General features: G+C 26.9%; 1 protein-coding gene across 3 annotated transcripts in view; it reads left to right on the top strand.

Annotated features, from left to right (window-relative positions):
• Positions 1-14,069, top strand: part of LOC132938507 (ankyrin-repeat and fibronectin type III domain-containing 1) — a 160,279-nt gene that overhangs the window by 80,525 nt on the left and 65,685 nt on the right. The gene's annotated exons all lie outside the window — the stretch shown is intronic.

Below are 14,069 nucleotides of genomic sequence, written 5' to 3'. Positions count from 1 at the left end.
AAGATTAATTTTTAACCATAATGTATAAATGTACAATATTATTTTAAAAATTAAATATAATTAAATCCCTAAACGTTTTGTTTTCCCTGTTATGCATGTTTTTATTTCAAAACGTTTATAAGGTGATGAAATAATATGTTTTATATTGAAGATTTTCATAATTATAACGTACCTATTACGTTGATGATAAATACTTAGGTATAGGTTAATAAGTACCTTGGGTCTGCTTAATATAACTTATAAGCACCTACTTAATGTACATATAACATAGTTACCTATATATACATTGTACCTGCTTGCCGCATTTACCATATGAATAATCGTTGCTTGTTGGTGTTTAGATACAATTTAAGGCTAAAAGATAAGTAACACAATTTTTGTTTTCGTTGTTGTATTCAGTTCGTTAGTAAATTTCCGTTCAAAACTTTATAGTAAAAGTTTAACGAAAGTTGAAAGAAAAATTAACTCACAGAAAATACCAAACATTCATCAAAATGAAAACTTTTATTATTATTACTTTTTTTTGCTACATCTCTTTGTCCATTCATCATACTACGTTAAACATAGAATGATACTTCCACTAGATTTATACTACGTATTACTTATAATGCACCATAACTTTTTCACCAATATTGCAAATTTTATTGTCCCAGTGTCTAAAGTTTATTAGTATAGGTATTAAAAAATGTAAGGTAAGAATAACCATTATTTAGTTCTTTGTCCGTTATATGATTAAATGAAATGTATTATTGATTATTATTATTGACGTTGAACATGAATTCACAAAGATTTGTAATAAAAAGGTAACAAAACAAAATACCCACACAATTTATATTAGGTATCTATTATACTGCAGGTACGTGTATTGTTTTAATTATTTTATCATAATGATAGTATTAATGTTTCAATATGCTGGTAATCTTTAATTTTAATTACTTATTCTGTTCTCATTAGTTTTTCAAAAAAACATGTATTGTAACTTTATTATGTTATTCACATACACGCGGTCGTAGTTTGACGCAAGTCTGAGTGTCTGACGTTCGTATATTATGAGTTATGACTTAATACCTATACATAAGTTATCCTTCGTCACCGAATACATTTTTACATTTTTGTAAATATAAAAATGGGAAGTAAACATATTTTCGATTATTATTACGAATATCAAAGACAAATATTATATTTAGAATGCTTGTAAAAATGATGAATACGCGGAGAACCTATTTTGTTTGCGACATGAAAATAATACGACGACACAAATATATTTTTCAATATTTTTCTTTTGTACATAAGTAAAAATTGGAAATTGTATTTAATGGGTAATGATTAATGACGAAGAAGCTCGGAAGCGTGAAAATACTTAACAATAGTAGAATGATTTGAAATCAAATAAAAGTTTTCACCAGGAGACCTTATAAGATTCAAATTAACAAGTAATTGAACATTGTATGTTTGAATAAAAGTGGACAGTGAATACCCATATTCGTTGTTTCGTTTTTCTTTATTTGTTTTAAACAGATGTGTTAAAATAACAACATAATACGCAAAGGCATTTTATACAAAAGCATAATAAGTTATTATTAATAACACTCCTGTTTTACGAAAATCGATTTTTATTTTATAAAACATACATAATATACTAAGGTAGTATATTATTTTAGTAGGTACTTTTATTATGACAACACCTACATACTAAATGGTTGAGTACGTTTGTGTTTAATGTCGCTACATATTATACGCAAATAAATGCATTTAATTTGATTAAAAATGTATAAGTATTATGTGTTTCGTTTAGAATGTTTAATGTTATTAATGTAATTGTCTACTATATGACCGTCTTCACGAAATATAATTAATAATAACGACTAATATGAAAAAAAAATAATAGCCCGTCATAGATGATGGGTGGTCCACTCGGTTAGGTTAGGTTATATAAAAATCATATTAAGTATACCTATATCGTATAAATGATATAGGTAACTTATAACTGATTGTAATAAAATGAGACAGATAATCCTATGTTGATAATCATTTCATTTCAATCGCCTTGATCGGAATGAGGTTTGCAGGATATCATATTTTTGACGTTAGCTATAGTACGGAAATTCGTTCACGGTTAAAGGTATTTTTGCAGTTTTTCAGCGAATTTAAAAATCGATTCCAAATTAAACTTATTTTTAAATTTAAATTACTATAATTTTTTTTGCGATAAAGTTTAAGTTTTATAACGATTTTGTTATTATGATGATACGCGCAATGCACATATAGGTATAGTATCAGTTATACATGACATAGTGTTATACAGACAGAGAATAGCTTAAATTAGTAAATAATAAGCAGCCTAAAAGAGCTTGATTTCCCTAAAAATTGGCCAATTTTATATAATAACCACGAAATTTCTTTCATTTACTTCGAATTTTGCAGTTTAATTTAATATTATACTTTAAACTGGCCCATATAATTTAGATGAACCAGAAAAATCCCATTAACAAAAGGTATTAGGTTAGTTTAGTTTAGATGTGTCATTCTTCTGAAAATTCGTTTTCTTCTTATATGCTATTTGCAATTTATTTGAATCCATTCAAGAAATAGGTTAAAAGTTAATTTGAATTGCACATAAACCTTTCGGTTGAGTTGATTGTAAATATTCATTTAAGATGTTTAAATCTCCCACTCAATTTTTATGTTGGTTATTGGGTAATAGGAATAAAAAAAATCTAACGTTAGCTGAATCCAATCGGAAATTTAAGTTGGGAATTTATATTTTTATTAAAAATACATACACGAATATTTAACGTAATTTATTCTGGAGCTAAATCCATACTGACAAAACGTAATATATAACATAAAATATATTAAATATACAGGAAGAAGTTTCTTCTGACAATTTTGATTTGTACCTATGCATATGGAAAAAAGGTGGGTAAGTGGATGTGGCTCTGCTGTACAGTAGGTTACAAGTGGGTCACTGTAATGGATGGTGTTAAATTTGAATTCAATGATATAATAGCATTGTATAAGAAAAACGATTCTGAGCGAAAACGGTCAGTCAGCCTATGATATTACCAAGTATATTTGATGATATTATTGTGAATAAAGTAATTTATATATAACCTATTTACGTGAAGCCTTGTTTTCAATTCTCAATCCTTAGCTATAAAATTTGAACATTTTATAAATTTTTAACTACAAAATAATTATTAAATTATAAATTTGATACATTTTGTCAAAATTTGAACTTTAAATGCTTATGAAAAAAATTTTGCCCATGTATTTTTAATATTTTTCAACTGCTATTAGAACGATATATCAGGAGCCTTATATTAAATGTTCACACTTTTTTATCCAACAAATAAAATTTTATTGATATTTATAGAAAAAAATTAAAAACTGACAATGTCCGTAAACAGTTAAAAAAGAATCAAAATTTTATCGTGTATAGAAAATGCTAATACAAACATTCAGTGAAATTTTCAAATATCTACAGTCATAAGTTTTTTAATTACAACAAAATCAGAAAATCGTTACACGAGTGAATATCAAATGTTGTTAAAATATGAATTTCAAACGCTCATAAAAATTTAATTTGACTTACTTGTAGACATTTTTTTTTTTATAAAGGTATACAAACTTATGGATAATCCTGTATTATATTTTCAAATCTTAGAGTTAAAAAGAAAATTTTTTATGAATTCTCAACTCAAAATAATTTGCTCATTTTTGTGATTTTTTCCGTATTTTGTCAAGATTTTAACTTTAAATGCTTATAAGTAAAAACTGTGACTAAGGATTTTTAATTATTTTCATCTGTCTTTGAAACAATAACCTAGAAGCCTTCTATTAAATTTTCAAGCTTTTTTACCCAACAGATAAAATTTTATTGGTATTTATAGAAAAAAAAACTAAAAAAAATGGAAACTGAAAATGTCCGTAAACAGTCAAAATAAGTCAAAATATTTGGGAAATGTTATGGTGTATAGAAAATGCCAATATAAACATTCAGTCAAAATTTCATGTACCTACGGGCATTTGTTTTAGAGTTGCACCAAAAACCAAAATCGATTTTTCAAAAACAGATATAAAAAAACACACATCATTGTAAAATCAATACATTCTAAAATCAGAAAAACAAAATATAATAGTCGTTTCATAATATTATATTGTAACAGCTAATATTAAATTCGTGAGATTTCAAGCTACATTCAAGTAATAATATAATGTCGGTAGTTTATTTAAGTTATTGTTGAAAGGTGTGATCTATTTTCCTATGTATTATAAAAACATAATATTATGAATGAATACAAAACAAATATTATTTTTGAAATTATTTGAATTTGAATTTTATTTTTAAGTTTGAATGCACTTCACGTTGTATTTTTTATAATAATAAATACATATAGTTCAATAAGAATTATATTTTATGTATTTTGAAGAATGACATGAGACATTAATATAGAATAAAAGTCCAGATGTACACGGACAAATTAATTGTCGTCACTCATCGTACGCACTAGACATAATATTGTTTCTATTGTACCTACATACTTTAGGATTTTGTTAAAAATAAAATACATCCGATTGTTTTGTATATATTTTTAATGAGAATCATACAAAACTTTGCAACTGCTAATGGTTCATTAATTATACTTGTACACTGTATAGTATGATGTGTTAATCCTAATATAATATATAAAATAACAGGACTGTTTTATGTACCAATTTTCTGACGACACTATTGAACTTTTTTCCAATTTTTTTTCACAGAGTTGTTCCAAATACTTTTCTGGGTGTCACCACGGCTCCCAGATTATATTTATTTTTTTTTTGAGGGGGTGGAGTTTAAATACAATACACTCCCTGTATTGTATTTAAAGGTTATGGTTTTTTGAACTAGCCATTTAAATAATTTAACGATTATTTTTCATATAGTTGTTCCAAATACTCCAAGTGGTCTATTATTTCTAATTTTATGGTTACTTTAAAAAATGCAAATTCTGTTGTTTAAGAAGCCGCGATTTTATTCGTCATTTGAGTAACTGAACTGTAATCCGTTTTTAGGTTTAAAATATACCTTTAATGTCTGTTGTTTGCGAGAAATTTACAATGTACTGAATGCATAGATTATATAATCGTCAACGCACTCTGTCGTAAATAAAGACTGACCGAAATTATAAACTGCAAACGTATATACATTTTGTTACACACATAGTTTTATTATTAAATGCATGAGAGTTGTATGGAAAATACCGATCACTTTATTTTTATACCACGACTAGCTGAATAGTTATATAAATTGGGTTATCGAAAAATTGTAGTTTCAACTTTTACATTACTATAATACTATAAAGATTAGCTAAAATATATTGTCTTTACGACTCTATTTTCAAAATACGTCGATACGTAGCAGCGCAATTTAGGTGGGTTAATGTTTTCCCGGACGAATTCGAGTAATACAGCTAATATTATATATTTTAATATATTTTTTTGTCACGCCTGCACCGGAAGTTTGGTTTTCGATAGCGGTTGAAGCGTTGGAAAATGACCTTTTTCCGTTCAGCGGGCGGTTAAGTGGGAATCCTCATAGTGCCTAACGGTAAAGTGGAAATCCCCAAAAGTGTCGGGTGGGAAAATGGAAATCCCCAAAAGTGCTGGGCGCGCATATCACGCGTATCTTCTGCACAACCAGACACTGAAATCTATACCACGGTCTTTACAAAACATAAACTTTTGGTTACATCTTATATTCATATTATAACCTCCTTAAATCATCTTCTTCATAATATGCATTAAGAATCGTAAGTTCTCTTTAAAAAACTAATGTTGGTATCGCCACAGGATATTCCCTAGGTAAGTATTGTTGAAAAAACTAAGTACTTGTTCAAAAATATTGTCTTTAACTACATTTAAAATTTTCAAAAATCAGAATTCAAATGTATGCTTAATTTAAACATAAAAATGGACGAGCATGCATAAAAAATTATTCTGTGTACATTGATAACGATAACAACTAGGAAATTACCATAATGTCTATTATTGTAAGAAAATGTTGATAATTTTATTTCCCAAAATATTTATATTGGGTTAGAAATTAAAATGGCCCGGCACAGTGCACAGAAAAGTCGGTAGACTATATTGGTAGGTAGATAGGTGTATATTATGGTAATCAATGTAAATGTGTTTACAATTAATATGTCTATTATTACGATTTATTTTATAGTATATAAACCTACTGTATATATTATAATATGTATACTGATGTATCCGATGAACGGGTATTTTTTATTTAATACTCTACAATCGTCGACATATTACAGAGCCCGAAAGTAATTTATTGTTAGTATTGATTAGATAAATCGATTTTATGATGCAGGCACGTTTCTAATTCACCGAGAAAATTCTATAAACATTTTTTTCAATTATGGCTGAAATAGATCAGGAATTTATATCATCATTACCTAGAAAGTATTGCTGAGTTCAATCATTTATTTCATACTTTGATTGGAAAGACCGTCATTGACTAGACAATATACGGTTAACGTTAGTTCCCCAATGTTTGCGTAACTTATTATGTATATCTACTGTCGCCGAAGTAGTGTTAGAACTATAAGCTATAACTAGATCGGATTCACAGAATTTTACCACCGCACGTGTGGCACTAGGTCACCAGAGGTGCAAATTTTACGGTTTATAATCATGCGATTCTAACTACATTAATCACGATGAATTTCAAAGATGCCAACACTTTGAGTGGAGGGCATAACTAAATACTTGGTGTGGTGCACATATTTGTATAGACGCAACGAGATTATTGACTATTTCTAATTCGTAGTATAAAATACATGTTATGTATCAACACTGAACTTACTAATAATTATTTTGAACGAGAAATTAATAGATTATTATTTAACCGAAGACCGTTATTGGAATTCAAAAAAGATTTACAAAAATTAATTTTGTTATAGCACCTATAAACAACTGTATGTACTTCCGACATTTTATAGCAAGTTATGATTTATAACTTATGAGGTAGCATGACATTTTGTTTTTACTGTATCGAGATAATTTAGATTATAGTTGATAAAATAATATAATACAATGAGTTAAAAAAATTAACCATTTCGTTAATCAGTGGCACGACTTTAGTTATAAATAAATGACTGAGTTAATGTGAGAATTCAGCTCATTAGTACCTATAGTATCTGGCATCTGGGATGTAGTTGTTACATGATATATATCAATCCTTGTCAGAGTGTCAAAATTACAATCATACCTACTCTATGATTTATGGAATTTACAATTAAATTATTGTTTGTTAATACTTAATATTAAGTCAAAGTAGGAGGCATTGGTTATATCATAATTAAGACGTGTATAAAATATCACGCATTTAAGCAGAAATACCTTATTAGGTATAATATTATAATGTGTTTGTTCTGGAATGAATTACAATCGCGTGATAATTATTTATGTGCTTTAATTAATAATTTAGCATTTATTTAACTCTAATGATAATATCGAACAAGTCGTTCCTAAATTACATGTAAGATATTCTAATAATTGTAATTCATTATCTTTATTCAAGCGAATTTATTTATATTTAAATTTAGGTAATTATTACTGATTAAGTACCTGCCTCATATTTAAATCTGTATTTATTTGATAAAAAAAAAGGTGATGAACATATTATAAGACGGTAAGTACTCTAAAAAAAAAAACAAAAATATAATGATATATTTACATGCATTTTACCCTTTTACTGACAACCATATGAATATATGATACTTTAATTAAATGGAAATATCATGACACTTGATCTACAGAAACCCATGCAATGATGACCTTAAAGTTTAAAATTATGTTCAAGTTTGTGAATATAATTGAAATGGTTGGTTTGGGAACTAATCATATTTTATAACAAAGATTTTAAATTAATTAAAAAAAATGTTTTAACTATATAATTATATTATTCAAACCAATTTCTAGACTATAGTAGTATTTGAAGTAGATATCTACCCACATTTCAAATAAAATATTTTTTACCTAGTGAGTATCTTGGCCTTTATTTTTATCAAAACCAATGCGCTATAATATATTCAATAATATATACTTACGATCGCACGACAATATATTTCGACCCGAGGACATACACTTGAGAGCATAAACAACTAAGGTGATAATGTAGAAAAGGCAAATTGAGAGGATATTGAGATTTTGAGAAAGGTTGTAAAGTTGTTGGACATATGTTACAGGTAGCACGAAAAATAAAATTGATGGAGATGGCGGAAAACCCCTTAGCAGAAAAGGGACCACGAACGGTGATAAAATATTGTAAAAGGAGAGTATTTGTATATTGTGCACATTGTACACGGTACAATATATGCGTATACACGCATACCCATAACATATACCAATATGCACATACGTGTATACCCAATGTAAAATGAAAAACTTTTTTTTATACCTACATTATAATCCATTATTGTGGTTTCCATACTTTGTAAACACATTGTATAATATAATCCCGTCAAGAAAAAATAAATGATTTTCTTGCAAGTTTGTTATAATACATAGGTAAGCTGTGTGAATTAAAATTAAAATATTCACACCGCTTATATGTATTATTATGATTAAATTGAAAATTATTTGGGCTTCAAACTTAAGTTTTAGCGATTCGATTCTTTTGTTTTTCAAATCCCATTTGCATAGGAGTAAGCAGATCAATTTCAATCGATTTTTTTTAAACTAACTAACTGTGTTATATGAACCAAATTATTATTTTTCATTTGTTTTATAGCATGTTTATGATTGTTTTTAGATTAACAAAACCATTTATTACGTCCATAGAGGTAGTTGATTAAATTAATTTTGTTTTTGTTCAAAATTCAAATACACGTATGCTGATAGAACTCGTATTTTATTAATATAAACTTCATTCGAACTATTTTTAAAAATGCACAATATGATGTTTATTTTAACACATTAATATTGCTATAATGCTATTGCCGTAGTTGCTTCAATAATAATTCAATATAGATATTATATTATACTCGGAGTGAAATAATTTAATTAATAAACTTATAATAAATTATTTAATTATCCCTCTTATGAATTTTATGTGCTGTTGCCTGTTAACAATATTATTGACAAGACGTAAATATTAATTGTAGGTACTTCATGCGAGACGAAAATGTATTACAACTTGTGGTTGTATTATTAAAATAATTATTCATATGGATAAAAGTTTTGGTGATGAGGAATCCAGTAACATTCAAAAACGATTTGATAGGTATGCAAAAGTTGCAAAAAGGATATTTTTGTGGTTAATTAATAATATGCGTCAAAAAGGATACGACTTATCGGTAGTACAGCTAGGTTGATCGAGATAAATACAGTCAGCTGGGGGAATAGTAGAAAGTTCAATTTAAAATATTAAATATGTAAAAAGAAACCTTTCTGCGAATGATACAATTGTAAGATCCCTCCAACTTGCTCTCAGTGAAGAGAACACTGAAGCAATTTACAAATTTTTCCATTATATACATTTAAACCACAAAATTGTAAATATCTGTAAATACTTTATTTCTGTTCACATTTGTTACAGTTGTAGGCTAATAGCCGTAAGATGTTGAAGCATTTATCTTTAAACAAAAAAAAAAAATTGTAAGAGGTGATAAAAATAATGTATAATATTATTGTGGCCATATTTTTTTATAAATCTTATTTTACCATATTGCGGTAACAAATACATTTTAACTTATTAGCGAGATTGGTATATTATAATTAATATTCTGCTTAATAGTTGAATTATTTATTTTTAATTTGTGTATCTTTCTATTATTAAGCTTTATCATGTTAAACCTTAGTTGGTACATTATTATTATATTATTATTATATATGAAAACAACTTGTAAATAAATAATACTAATCCGTATAGATTGCTTTAAATTATACAGACATGTATTATGCGTACCACCTGTCTATAAGTATTATTCATAATAGTGAAATTAAATTGCTGTTAACATATTCATATTGTAACAAATGTAGCTATGCAAGACGTATGCAAATGTCCAATACTTAGGTAGTTATATATCCACAATATAAGCATTGACTATTATCTTTAATTTAATAATTTTTATTTAAATATTTATGTTTTATAAATCCATAATAAAATACGTGCAATTAATTTCAAACGATACTTTGTGCAATCATTTTTGACATCTTATTTACACGTTAATAGGAAGTATCCAGCCAGAAAAATGAAATAATTTTAAAACTTTTATTTTTCAGTTTTTAATTTATCTTAAAAAAATGAATATATTTTTTATAAAATATGCCAGTTTAAATTATTACGAACAGAATACATTTTCTTACCTTTTTTTTATTTACGTTTACGGGTTTAAGTATTTGAAAATTAATTCTAATCCGTTTCGAAAAAAAAAAATATTTTATTAACAATAAAATTATTTTTAAAATTCGCAATAAACATAAATCAATACTTTCGAAAATGAAATTTTGATATAATTCTTACGTTTGTACCTTAAATATGTTTTACATTTTTGTTATAAGTGATTCGTAACTTAAAGTTAGCCGATATAAGAAAATAAAACTAAAATAATTAACCGAGCAATAAAAAAAAACATTTAGTCGTTTTGAGCTTATTTTATGTAAATGACTGCTGACTAGTAATTATTTATTGCATAATTAGTTTTGGTATAGTTGTAAGAGACAGGTTATAATATATAAATTATTTGATAATCAATTATGAAAAACCTTTTAATATAATTTCGTTTTTTTTTTCATAAGAATTATAAATGGCCTATATAGATTTATGCATAGTATATGTAGATGTGATAAAAAGGGAGAAAAATCCATAAATGGGGGTTGCACGAATAAGAAGCTAACCATTAATGAAACTTAGCTTGGGATTAAAAGGTTAAAATAAGAAAATAAAAACAAAGGTCACAACACCACTTTTTTTAATAAGCCACAAGGATTTCCAGGGAGTGCAGATAGGGTAGGTATGTAAGTAATATTTGGGTGGGATGGGATTGTGGTAGTTTTTTAGTCTAGTGAAAAACAATTGTTAAAAAGTACAGTTTCATTCTCAATTAGTTTAATGATATAGGGTTAAGTTAAAGACAAAGTGTGGACTGCTGTTAATACTATTGATTAAAAATAAATTAAAATGATTTGTTTTAGTGGACCATTGTCTGAAAAGTAAAAATGTTCATTTTTTTTGTGTTTGATCATATTATAGATGCCTTTATTTAAGATACAAGCCCCACTTAATACCTACGTCTAAATTACGATTTGTCAAATGATCGATGAATCTATTTCGACACGTATTAGCATAACTTATAATTAGGGCCGTCCCGAACAACAATGTATGGGGGGGGGGGGGGGGGGGTAGACCTATTAATTTGCTGATTCAAAAATTTTTTTTCTTGCTTCACTCGAAAACTTTTTATTATTTTGCATTATAATTTATATTAGTATCTTAAGAACATATTATATATATTATATACAGCTTTATTTAAGGGCCTGGTGTAGCGCGGAATGGTTGGTTACAGTGACTAATGCATGCTACAGTCCAAGCATCATCCGATGTCACTAGCACCCGGATGGGTGATCACTCTGGTTTCTAGCAACGAATCCTCGTCCCACATACACACTTGTGTTCCTCAACCAACCAACACCCCCATCTCTCCTGACGAATTGGTAATGGCTATAGTTACCGATAGTTAAGAGTTTAAGACAAATAAAAGAAAAAAAAAATAGCATTATTTTAGATTTTGAGCAGAGCGATTCATTGATTTTACACTGATGTATGTTTTTTTATTTGTTTATTATTTTTATTTTTATTTTTGTGTCTGTCATCACCTTTCTTACTGTTTCAAAAACCATTAGTTTTTGTGTTTTTCAAACTTGAAAAACTTTTTTCATATAAATGATATCCAAAAAATAAAAACAACGTTGTACAGCCAAAGCTCTCCTTTTTATGTGGTGAAAATCTCGTTTCTTAGTTATGACTTGTGAGTTGTAGCCTTCTCGGTTTTTTCCCGCTCAAAACAGTTTTTTGCTGTGTTGTACATTTGTAAGACGGAGACAACGCATGCGGGTATAGCGTCCTCTTAAAATAGCATAAATATGCAAATATGTTATGACTTATAAATAAAATGAAAAAAAACTTAGATAATATTAAAATTATAGAGTTCGTGACTATATTATAGTACATTAGTACCTACAGAACAAGATGTTACCACTTACCTTAGACGAATAGTCGAATAGACGACAAATATCGACTGCAAAAGTTAAAATTGTAAATATTTTATAATAGCAAGGATAACTCAATAGAATACCTACGACGGTTACGTGTTGTACAATCGCGCAATACACTAATTGTATATAAACTCGTCTATTTTTAGAATTTGGTGTATTCGAAATGTTCTTATTTTAATCAAATATGAAATATACATACAAATATTTTTTGAAAATAATAAAAAAAAAAAATTATCTACTAACGATGCCGAAATGCCGAAAACTTTGACCAAGTGCCAATTTTACCGACTAAATCTTGAGTGGGATGGTGAGACACCCCTAAAAGGACGTATAAGCAGGGCAGTATACACCTATGTCCTATACATATAAAATTGAACCCACAAGTGAATATGATATACATTGTATATTTGTATAATATAATTTCGGAATAAAACATACAAGCATACAGCATTACAGCTTTAAAAACGTAAATAGTGTATATCAGTCATAGCAAGAGTTTAACACATTGTCTAAAAATGATTTAGGAAACCAAAATAATTCCATCTAAATACTTAATAATTAATAATATATATTAAACAGGTTTGGCTACTGCTGTTGTACTCTCCGGATCTCAATTTCTTGCAGGGTGATTTGCCTATTTCCCTAAAAATATTTGTTTATCTTTATTTATTTGGTGGCTGATATTGGAGAAATGTTCAAAGATTATAATATTATAGCAACCATTAAATAAAAATTGGAAAAAAAATGCTGACATAAAGATTGCAGTTTAATTATTAATACTAGTATTCATCTGTCTATTTCAAAAAAAAAAAAAAAAATAACTCCACGAAATAACACATGATTTAAGAACTTCTAAATGCATAAGGCTTTTTCTGAAGAACTCTGTATTTTGATACCTTCTATTGTTCGGGACACGTGCACCTCATATATTAATATATACTGAGCTTGGATGTTATTATATTATATTATAATAACATCCACGCTCGGTGCTCGACCTAAAAGGCATACTAACATCATTGAAAATGTATTACTATTGTTATTTTACTTAAAAAGAAACATTACTTTAACCATTGTGTCTGCATGCCCAAAATGTGTCTAAAATGTGTAAAATATTTTATATAGAAATAAAGGATGAATCAATTTCGAATAGGTTGCGTATCATGTTGCGTCATAAACAAATGTATGGTTTCTATTACTATTGCTTTAAATAATTAAATAATTATTATTATATCAAAATATTTACTGACGATAATATTATATTTAAATTAATTTTACTTGAATGCTTTTGTTATATATTTATATATTTTATATTATACTTTATATCCGTACCATTAGTATTTCAAGAACATAATTATTTAATTATGATTTATGGATCTATATAATATGTTTGTTCAGTGGTGCGTATAAAAATATTAAATAGTTACTTATATATAATTATTAGTTATTCAAAAATCTGAAATAAATGAATAAACTTTAGTTTTCAAATTAAAAAGTTTTTCATCAAAAATTGTAAATTTTGGTTTTTTACGTTTAAAAACTTTATTGTTTATAAAAGCTTAAATAATAGTGTCAAGATTTATGAAGCCTTTTTTTAAACCACAGTATTTGCATTTTTTGTATGAAACAAAAAGTTACGTAAATAACAGTTTTTTTGGACTCAATACTATAATAATTGAATACTATGGTTTTAAAATCTTATCAAGTGTATAAATATTATTGATATTATATTATATTTTACCATATTTTTAGTTAGTACAAAGTTATCTTTTTAATTTTAGTTTATTTAATTC

Source organism: Metopolophium dirhodum, chromosome 2 (genome assembly GCF_019925205.1).
Source record: "Metopolophium dirhodum isolate CAU chromosome 2, ASM1992520v1, whole genome shotgun sequence".
Taxonomy (NCBI): Eukaryota; Metazoa; Arthropoda; class Insecta; order Hemiptera; family Aphididae; genus Metopolophium; species Metopolophium dirhodum.
Note: the sequence above shows the minus strand (reverse complement) of the source record. Positions and strands in the feature narration are given on the sequence as shown.